At 45.0% G+C, this 11,593-nt stretch overlaps 1 pseudogene; it reads left to right on the forward strand.

Annotated features, from left to right (window-relative positions):
* The first annotated feature begins 2,355 nt into the window (after nt 1-2,355).
* Nucleotides 2,356-2,557, forward strand: LOC139279938 (U2 spliceosomal RNA; annotated as a pseudogene).
* The last annotated feature ends 9,036 nt before the right edge of the window (nt 2,558-11,593 follow it).

Genomic DNA, 11,593 nt, shown 5'->3' on the forward strand with positions numbered 1-11,593 from the left:
CCTCATCATCATCATCTGCATCTTCCTCATCATTATCATCAGTCACTCTCACCTCAGGTGGGTCTTCTACTACCAGCTGCTGCTGCCTCATGATGGCTAAGTTATGCAGCATGCAGCACACAACAGCACACACATGACAATGTCAGGGGAGTATTGCAAGCAGCCTCCGGAATGGTCCAAGCATCAGAAATGCTGTTTCAAGATGTCAATGTTCCTCTCTATTATGCTGCGCGTCGCAATGTGTGACATGTTGTATTCCTGGTCAGCTTCCATCTGGGTTACGTTTTGGGGCATCATGAGCCAGGTGGCGAAGCCATACCCTTTGTCTCCCAGTAGCCAGCTCTGCCCTTCTGCATGCTGCTGAAACACGGTAGATATAACGCTCTCACGGAGGATGAATGCATCATGGGTGCTCCCAGAGTATCTTGCATCAACTGACATGATGCGATGCATGTCGTCACACATGAGCTGCACATTAATGGAATGGAAGCCTTTTCTGTTCCTGTACATCTCGGAATCCTCCAAAGGTGCTTGCAAGGCGATGTGGGTGCAATCAATGCAGCCCTGTACCTTTGGGAAGCCAGCAATCCTTGAGTTGCCCACAGCCCTGTTATGCATTGCCTGGGCAGTCATGGGGAACTTTATGTAATCAATCCTCCGGTCATATAGTGCAGCAGTCACTTGCCAAATGCAGATATGTGTTGCATGTTGAGAAATGGCGCACACATTCCCAGTTGTAGCTTGGAATGATCCAGATGGATAGAATGAATGTGCAGCTATAACGTTCACTTCAACTGACAAAGCAGTCCTCCTGTCGCTTCTAGGTTGCAGGTCTGCTTTTACTAACTCACAGATCTCAGTTACAATTTCTGACAGTCTGCATCACTCAGGTGCAGGTACGAACGTCTCGATATACCTGATGTGAGTAATGCCTCCTGCCTATCACCCTACGTGCACTGAGGTTCCTCATGCGATGATGTCGAATCAATTGTCTCCTCTGCAGCACCATCTTGCAGAAGGCTTGCACCAGGTATGGCATTGCCCCCATGATTAAATTTTACCTTTGCCAGAAGCTCAAAATGGGAGGCAGACAGGACAAGGTTCTTTGTTCTCTCTCCCCACAAGATCTGTATGGACCACACCCAGGGGTCTGAGCAGGCACAATGATCGGGAATCCCCCACCTCCAGCCCCCATCCACCCCCCCAGCAACAATCCGGGCTACATTTAATGCATAGTGCAGGCTTCTGATGCCTTCTGTATGCCTTCCACAGCCCCCCACCCACCCGGGCTTGATTAGATGGGTAGTGCAGACTTCTAATGCCTTCCATATGCCTTCAACAGCCCCCCACCCACCCTCAGGTTTCTTTTGAAGCCGAGCCCCTGTTTCCGGGGGCGGGACCGACTCTGCCGGCCGAAGCTCCGACTCTCGAGCTCTGTTTGTAGACGTTCGGTGGTGGCCTGTCATTTTAAAAAAAATGAAAACTCACAGCATTCCATCAAACGTCCATTTACTGCGTTTTAATGTAAAAAAAGGTCATCTTTATTATGTATATTTAAGTGTTCTTCGCTCCCTCCAAAACTTCGCTGAAAAACAATGCAGTCTTTCCGTGCCGATTTTTCAATGACCGCTGGTTTTTCTTAACTCACCAGAAGGTTTTTCAGGAATGACCATTCCTATAAGTTTCTTATGTAAGAAACTTACATAACGCAATTATGTAAGTTTGCCCCCAAGAAATTCTTCTAGATATTCTCCATACCTAGGAGAATTTCTTGGGAGACAAACTTACATAATTGAGAAAAACTGCTGCAGACATCGGGTTCTGCCCCCAATAACGCAAAAAAAAACTAACCTAAAAAAATCGTAACTAAATGAGTTACACTGGTGCACATTCATTGGGAAAACTTTAATTTTTTAACTTCTGCCAAAAAAAGCGGCACGCGCCAAAAAAACGGCGCAAATCACTGGGGAAAATTGAACCCCATAATCGAGGCTGACACTTCAATGCAGTACTGAGGGAGTGCTGTATATTGTCAGAGGCACTGGAGGCTAAATTGGAGAGGCCCTGATAACGTGCACAGGGATCACGATGCGTGATTAAACCGCGTCCATTGTTTGAAATGACTTCTTCGTGCTGCCTGCTAATTAGCATGATTTCTGTGTGCAGCCAGTGCTTGCCGCACTGTTCATTGGCTGCATGCATCAGCAGGGGTCCCAACATTCTAACTTCCTAGCACTTCTTAAAGCTAGCCTCCACCTCTTAAAGGGGAGGTGCATTATGGTTGGAGCAGGTGCTGGGAGTTGTCCAGGAAGTTATTCTGATCTTGGAAACAGTGAAAATTGGCACAACATGGGAGAGGCTTCTCGGCCTTTTGGCTAAGATCATGCGTAACTGACCTGACAGGGGAGTAACCATGACCCCAATGTGGTTCTCCCTGGATCAGGAAGGTGATTCTCCTATGCTTTTTGGAAATAGGAGGTGGGTGGCTTGACTTGACCCATCCACCTCACACCGCCACCTCACACCTCCACCTCGGTGTGTGTGGGGGGGACCTGACCCATCCACCTCCATGGCACGAACCTGGTATTGCAGTACTTCCAGGAACGGTGCAGTGGCTCTAGGCCTTTTGGCTAAGAGCATTGGCGCAGAGTGATCCTTGATGTGTGCAAGGTGACCTCTGGCGTTTGTGATTTGACAAAGAATTGGAAAGATTGGCAACGAATTAAAAAAAAACATGGGAGAGAGCTGGCTCCAGGTTTTTCCAATGCTGCACTGCAGGTGTTAGTGGAGAAAGTGGAAAGGAGGAGAGATGTCCTGTATCTGTAGGGGGCCAGAAGGCCAAGGAGGTCACTGCCAGGAGCCTAACCCCGAGGACCTGGATATAGTGCAGCAAGTAGTTCAATTGCCTGACATGAGTGGTCAAGGTCAGCGAATGCTTCTTAAAATGTCATATACTACCAACTGCACCACTAGTCTCAGCTACTTCTCAATTCACCACACCTCCATCACTCACCATCAATCAGGACTCATACCTAACATTCATATGCTGCACCTCACCCTCACACCTTTAGTACTCCTGCAAGCCTCATACCCACATTTCACAGCTTGCACACACTGTCAGCTATTTCACCATGACAGCCGCAGATTGCACGACGGTCACAATACACCTCCCTCTCTCTTGCAGGACAAGGTGGTACATAATCGGAGACAACAGGAGCTAACCGTAGGGGGAAAGGCATACCTGCATATCCTAACCCCCATGCAGAAAACGATGCTGACCATTATCGGAAGAGCCATTGCTGAGCCCGTGATCAGTGGCGGGGCTGAAATCATTGAAGATGATGGTATCCTAATACCTAATCCTACTTCTCACATCCAACTTCCCCCTCATCCCACAATCTCTTCTTAATTACTAGCTGCAGATGGTGTAAGTATGCACCTCTTACTTCCCACCCCTCCCCTCACCATAACTTTACCTTTCAGGTAGCCAAGAACTCCAACTTGGCCAGGCAGTGGAGGAACACCAAGAAGAGATTGATGATGAAGACCCACCGTCGCTTGATTGAACACTCGAGGCTGGATCTGCACATGATGAAACTTCGGGCATGAGTTCGCTGCTGCCAGGGCATGGGGCAACTCATGGGAGGGCAAGGTCCCATATGAGTTCTGCTGTAGAGAACTCAGGTAAGGACTTCAATGGGGCAGGCTACAGAAGAAAGCATAGACAACAAAATGCTTGGTGAATTGGGAAACCTGAGAGATCACCTGCGTTCAATGTCAAGGAGGATGGAGGAGTCCAGCACCAACTTGGCACAGGTCTTTGCGCAGAGATTGGAGCCCATCCTTTCCAGCATGAAAATGGTGGCCAACTCGATGAACACACTTGCGGACCCAAACCTGATGCAGCGTCTAATGGCTGATGCCTCACCTTCTATTGCAGCACAAACAACTTCCAGAAAATGCCTGAGTGCTGCAGTGGAAGCTTAGACTGAAGTCATGCAAGTTCAGCATGCTGTCACACAAGCTTAGAGTGCTGCCATCATGGCTGAGGGTATCAGTGTTCAAAGGGGCTTGCAGGGTGTCACAGCAGTTCAGCACTCTGTCCTCCATCAGATTATTAGGATTGCTGAGGCGCTGCCCCAGGGGAGTGGCAGTGGTTCCATGGAGCATGAATCTGCTGTCCTCTCTCAGGATGAAGCATTCGTGCTCCCACCCCGCCACTCCTCCATTGCTGTTGCCTGTCAACCAGTAGGCCTAACTGCTGTCGATCATGCTGAGATGGCGCAGGCTGAAGCTGGGTCTTCTCGGCCCAGAGCTGCTTGAGGCCATCCTCCAAGGCCACTTGCAGTCTCCTCTACTGAAAGTCAGCAACCTCCCACCAGCCATGCTGCTTGCGGTAGCACTTCGTAGGAGCACTAGAATAGACAAAAGCACAGGGAAGACAGGCATTAAGAGAATGCACAAGAATGATTAGTTTAATTGTGTATGGAATATGGCATGATTTCATTTATAAATTTTGTTTGCAATGTTTATTTTGTGCTGGCTTTGATTTTTGGATTGTGGCCAAGAGGAGGGTGTATTGGTCATTAACAGAGGGAAGGTGCCACACAAGAGGTTACTGCACAAGATAAAAGTTAACAGGGTTGGAGGTAATATATTAGAGCATGGTTAGAGGATTGCCTAATGAACAGAAAACAGAGAGTCGGGATAAATGCTTCATTCTCTGGTTGGCAATCAGTAACCAGTGGGGTGCCACAGGAATCAGTGCTGGGACCCCAACTATTTACAATCTATATTAACGACTTGGAGGAAGGGACTGAGTGTAACGTAGCCAAGTTTGTTGATGATACAAAGATGGGAGGAAAAACAATGTGTGAGGACGACACAAAAAATCTGCAAAAGGACATAAACAGGCTAAGTGAGTGGGCAAAGTTTTGGCAGATGGAGTATAATGTTGGAAAGTGTGAGGTCATGCACTTTGGCAGAAAAAAATCAAAGAGCAAGTTATTATTTAAATGGAGAAATATTGCAAAGTGCTGCAGTACAGCGGGACCTGGGAGTACTTGTTTATGAAACACAAAAGGTTAGTATGCAGGTATAGCAAGTGATCAGGAAGGCCAATGGAATCTTGGCCTTTATTGCAAAGGGGATGGAGTATAAAAGTAGGGAAGTCTTGCTACAGTTGTACAGGGTATTGGTGAGTCCATAAGTGGAATACTGCATGCAGTTTTGGTTTCCATATTTACGAAAGGATATATTTGCTTTGGAGGCAGTTCAGAGAAGGTTCACTAGGTTGATTCTGGAGATGAGGGAGTTGATTTATGAGGAAAGGTTGAGTAGGTTGGGCCTCTACTCATTGGAATTCAGAAGAATGAGAGGTGATTTTATCGAAAAGTATAAGATTATGAGGGGGCTTGACAAGGTGGATGCAGAGAGGATGTTTCCACTGATAGGGGAGACTAGAACTAGAGGGCATAATCTTAGAATAAGGGGCCGCCCATTTAAAACTGAGATGAGGAGAAATTTATTCTCTCAGAGGGTTGTGGATCTGTGGAATTCGCTGCCTCAGAGAGCTATGGAAGCTGGGACATTGAATAAATTTAAGACAGAAATAGACAGTTTCTTAAACGATAAGGGAATAAGGGGTTATGGAGAGCAGGCAGGGAAGTGGACCCGAGTCCATGATCAGATCAGCCATGATCTTATTAAATGGCGGAGCAGGCGCGAGGGGCCATATGGCCTACTCCAGCTCCTATTTCTTATGTTCTTATGTTCTTATGTAAGATAAGGAGTATGGGACTGCTGGTGAATGGGGAATTGGGGTTAAGGTTATTGGTATTGCACTCAAATTAGTTGTTCACGGACAGCCCGGGCAGATCGAAGCTATCTAGGAAGGCCCCTCTCTTCCTATTCCTCTTTCTTCTCCTTCTTTTCCTCCTCCTCATTCTCCTCCTCTTCAGCTGCTCACTTGAGAGCTGGTGGCAAGGGCTGTCCCCTCAGGATGTCGATGTTGTGCAGCATGCAGCAGACTATCAAGAATCATGAGATCCACTCAGCCAAGAACTGTACAGCTGCTCCAGAGTGGTCCAGGCAGCAGAATTGTTGCTTCAGGATGCCAATGGTGTGCTCTACCAGATTTCTTATGGCAGCATGGCTCATTGTATGCATGAGGCGTATGTGTGTGTGTGGGTTGCAAACTGGAGTCATGAGCCATGTCGTCAGCGGATAGCCCTTGTCGCCCAGTATCCATCCTTTGGTTTGGCTGATATGCAGCTGGCACAGTGGACTGCCGCAGAATAAAGGCATCTTGACTGCTGCTAGGATACTGGGCAATGACCTGCATGATGTGCTGCCTATGGTCACATTCCTGTTCAATTGTGGTCCGTGTTTCACCCAATATACTGTCTCCAAACTCACTTTATAAATCTTGCAAGGTGGATGTATACATGCTCCCATTTGACAGGATGAGAACAAGTGCTGTAAGGTGTATAGTTGCTTCTGGTCACTGATAGCCACCATAGCTTCTTTTGCCATACCTACAGATACATCAGGAAAGAGTTATCAATATATCCTTATTACAACTTGGTGACATGCTGCCTACGTCTATAGTACCATCAGTTTAAGTAAGTGGGGACTCAATATGTCAGGGACTAAAGTAAGGATAAGTGTGGTACTAACTCTGAGCTGGGGTAAGGCCTCCTATTTCACCATTTCCTACAAATCTCCTCCGGTATCTAGATGACCTGCTCATCAAGCATAGAGAGGATGCAGCTTTGTTGGTTCTCCACCCGCTTGCATCCTCTCCCTCTTGTTATGCGCTCTCTTCAACAAAAGCAGCAGCAAGCACTGAGCAGTTGACATCAGTTGCATCCCATTTACCAAAGCCGCTGCATCAGGGTACTATCCATAGGTATTGGGATGATAGAAGTATGCATTATTCAGGTGCTTTACATGAAAGCAATTGGCAAAGAATGCCACCGTTGAAATCTTTACTGAAAATAGTGATTCTGGGAAGAGGAAGTGCTGGGAGGTGGAAGCTAAAGAAATAGGGGGTTACATTTCTGCAGGAGTTCTCCTGTTCGTCTGCCGTAACTTCAGTGGAACAAGAGGGAGAGGGTGCAAGTGGGTGGAGAACCAACAAAGCTGCATCCTCTCTATACTTGAGGAGCAGGTCATCTAGATACCGGAGGAGATTTGTAGGAAATGGTGAAATAGGAGGACTTACCCCAGTTGCCAGAAGCTCAGAAAAACAGTGTAAACATTATTTCCAGGGTTTCCGTGGGTCGTCTGCCGATGTTACAGTGGATGAATGGGAGAATCCCTCTCGAAATTCATCCCTATGGTGACAAAATGTTTGGGTAAGAGCCAACAATATGCAGCAGTAATAGTCACTGCATTGCATGACTCCAAGGTTACTGCACCGCATAACTCCACTGCATGCACTTACCCTACCAGACCTTGTGAGGTCACTGAACTTTTCCAGGCACTGCAGCAAGGTCCTCTGCTGGCAGTCATGCAATTAGACACCTCCTGGAACTTTCTTTCTTTATCCTGTGGCTGACATGACAGCCAAGAGGTGAAAACAGGCACTTCTGCAGCAAGATTGCTGAAGGCTTCCCCTTGAAATGTGGTGCCCTCCTCTCATATATTGGCTTCCAGACAGTTTTCACACTTGTTGGAAAGATCTCAGGAGGCAAAATTAAGAAAGAATATGTGGCCTCTTTATGCATCTGTAATCCTTTAAGGATGTAGGGTTCATTCAGCTCCATACCGATAAAACTGCATTCTGCCCGACTTACACTGGATGCTTAGGAAAATTGGGCTCTCTGTAGTTAGCAATTTGTACTGTAGTTAGCAATCTACAATTAGCATGATGATTCATTTAATATCTCAAACAGCAATTATTTTGCAGCTAAAAACATAAATTAATAAACCTTTTGTATTTAAATTTAAAACACACAAAGGAGGAAAACGGGTAGAATGGGTGTTAAAATGAAAGCGGTACTTTCCTCTCAGTTTCTGCCCGGCAGCTTTTCTCATGTCACTGTTGTCCTGAGCGGTTGAGGCATCTGCCTGGCTCGGGTAGTCGCCTCATAAATACAAGCAAATCGGAGTCCTATCAATTAAAAAGCCATTTTAAGAACATAAGAACATAAGAAATAGGAGCAGAAGCACCTGGTTCCTCGAGCCTGCTCCGCCATTTAATAAGATCATGGCTGATCTGATCATGGACTCAGCTCCACTTCCCTGCCCGCTCCACATCACGCTTTATTCCCTTATCGCTCAAAAATCTGTCTATCTCCGCCTTAAATATATTCACTGACCCAGCCTCCACAGCTCTCTGGGGCAGAGAATTCCAAAGATTTACAACCCTCTGAGAGAAGAAATTCCTCCTCATCTCAGTTTGAAATGGGCTGCCCCTTATTCTGAGACTATGTCCCTTAGTTTTAGTTTCCCCTATGAGTGGAGATAACCTCTCTGCATCCAACTTGTCTAGCCCCCTCATTATCGTATATGTTTCGATAAGATCACCTCTCATTCTTCTGAATGCCAATGAGTATAGGCCCAACTTACTCAACCTATTTTCATAAATCAACCCCCTCATCTCTGGAATCAACCGAGTGAACCTTCTCTGAACAGCTTCCAATGCAAGTATATCTTTCCTTAAATACGGAGACCATGACTTACTGAGCGAAGTGCCCTACTCAGTAGAAGCAGTCGGAGCAGAAGTGCAAACCCTGAAAGGTAAGCACAAAAATATATCTGAGTGCTGCTCTGGGCCTCACAAAGAAAGTTTTGGCCAATGCCGCCCTGGGCTCCGGCCATTCCGTTTGTGAAACCCAGCCGACCACCTCCCCCGATGACTTACCGGAGTTCTGGTTGGCGGCCTCCAGGTCAACCGATATTCACTGTCCCAAACTGTTGAACCATTTCGGTGGGCAGCTCGCCTGCTGAATTTAAATGAGGTCCAGCCATTACAATGGACTGGGCCTCTCACAACACCTCCTGGGCAGTTAGCCCACAAGTTGCACCAGCTTTCCACCTCAGAGTTTAAATTCCCCTACAGACTTGCTTTTGTACCATATAAAAACAGCTTAACAAAAATTATATATATATATATATATATAACATTTAAAAATAGCTTTATCAATTGAAGCCAATTATTGTACACAAACTAGCCATCTCAGCAATCAGAATTACATTAAGCTAAATGTTAATATCATTGCCTATTTATAACATATAAAACCATGTTTATCCTGGTTATTAAAATACTATGTGGCAACTTGGCTGCTTGCAGATGACTGACTGAAGTAAGGAATCTACTAGTAACCCACCAGAGATGTGATCCCAATCGGAAAAGACCTCAGGATAGTAGATTCCTTTCACGACCCCAGGATGTTCCAATTACTGTTGTAGTGTAAGAAATGCAGCAGTCAAATTTATGCACAGCAAGCTCCCACTAACAGCAATTAAATAATTGACAAGATCATCTGTTGGTTGAGAGTCAAATGTTGGCCAGGACACTGGGTGAACTCCCTTACTATTTGAATTGTGTAGTGGGATCATTTCCATTCTCCTGAGAGGGCAGATGAGGCCTTGGTTTAATGAATCTTGTATAAAACAACACTGTGAGGCACTTAATAGTTTGATTCCAGGCTCTGCACAAATAATCTACTTCTGCACAAGAATGATAATAAAAGTTACTGAAATCCATATGACACCACTTTACCGAAAGCTATAGCACTCTGATACAAGGACACAGTACTACGAAGTTTGGTCTAACCAAAGCAAACATTGTAGTAAATAACTAGTTTGGTGAATAAACATAGGAACATAAGAACAGGAGTGGGCCATTCAGCCCCTCAAGCCTGTTCCCCCGCTCATTTAGATCATGGCTGATCTGTACCTCGACTCTTTTCATTCGTTCCGTAGCCCATGACATATTTTCATAAAGTCAGGTCATTTTGCCCCTTACCATCTTTATGCACATATGAATCATAGTAGATCTACAATGAATTATTTTTCCATAAAAATGAATCATTAAACTTGAACTTTCAACCAACCTTTGTTTATTGTATCAGGCTCCTTTATATTTCATCTGGGTATGTTCATGATCCAAAAAGCTGCCAGTGGGGTGCTCAGTCTTCTAAGATTCATTTTATTTTAATTTAGGTCTTTATTGATATTTGAAGAAAGATTTATGTGAATTATTTCCAGGACTAATTTAAATATTTGCTTTCATCGTTAATTATGGCTACTCGTGCATTCATTCATACCATTTCACAGAGGAGGAAAAAAAGAGTCATTAATTTCTTCAGCCCCGAACATCACCAGTAGCATATGCTGCCAAGCACCATGGAATAAATTGACTTAGCATCAATACCATATTATGATTTATAATGGCAGTGAGTGACAAGGTTTGTTTGTCTTTATTTCAATTCGAGCAAATGCCAAGTGGAGTAGCGGCGGGAGGTTTTTTTCTGATGCAACTGTCAGGTTTCTGCCAGGGTACATGATAACAGCAGTACCTTCTCACACGGCAAGGGACTGTCAGCAGGACTGCGCGGAGCAGTCACGAATCAGTGCATGTTCATGGAAGCATGAACTGTTTACAAAGACAGAAGCCTGATCTGACAGCAGGTGGGGATGTGGATACAAACTGGGCATAAATTATCAGAAACAGGCTGAAAATCCATGGGCCAAGGAGAGATTGAAGCCTCATTTTTCATAATATATTAATGCTTTTATTTCAAATGGAGACAAATTATAATTGTAAGAGTGAACCTTTGTGTAATTAAATTCTAATGGTTTTACAAAGTATTTACTGTCTTATATTGAAAAATTGACTTTTGAGATTAGGCAAGCACTTTACAAGATTTTTTACCCTGAAATCTCCCTACCTTCTCCCAACAGAGGCAACTTTCTACACATGCTTGCAGCCAATAGAAAAAGAAAGTCTGAGTTATGGCTGTCCGCATTCACTGCACATAAATGCATGATTATTAAAAAGGAGGTGGCATAAGCTGTTTCTAGCTATGTGACACTTCATCTAGCAGCCCAACTGAGAATTAACAAAACTTATTTTTATCAAGAAATGTAAGCTTGAATTAATGAAACCTAGAGACTCAACACTTGCCATCTTCTAGGTAGGATTTCAAACATTCAGCAGCCTCATCATCATCATCAGTCCCTCGGGGTCGAGGATGACTTGCTTCCACACTGAAAATGAATACTCAGGTGACTGATGAACTCATTTTAAATGGTGGAAAATGCCTGTGCGCGAATTCTTTTAATGTGGGGTGGCCATTGCACACCAGCCACCACACGGGCTTGACGGAGCAAAGTCTTGGTCCAGCAGCAAGGGGATCCAAGACAACTGGAGACCAGGCTCCATCGCATGTGCCAATACATACACACAAACTCAAACATACTCCTACTGTACTCGTACTGTAATTTGGCAGAAAAAAATCAAAAAGCAAGTCATTATTTAAATGGAGAAAGATTGCAAAGCACTGCAGTACAGCAGGACCTGGGGGGTACTTGTGCACACAAAAGATTAGTATGCAGGTTCAGCAAGTGATCAAGAAGGACA

The sequence above is a fragment of the Pristiophorus japonicus genome, chromosome 1, assembly GCF_044704955.1.
Source record: "Pristiophorus japonicus isolate sPriJap1 chromosome 1, sPriJap1.hap1, whole genome shotgun sequence".
Classification (NCBI taxonomy): Eukaryota; Metazoa; Chordata; class Chondrichthyes; family Pristiophoridae; genus Pristiophorus; species Pristiophorus japonicus.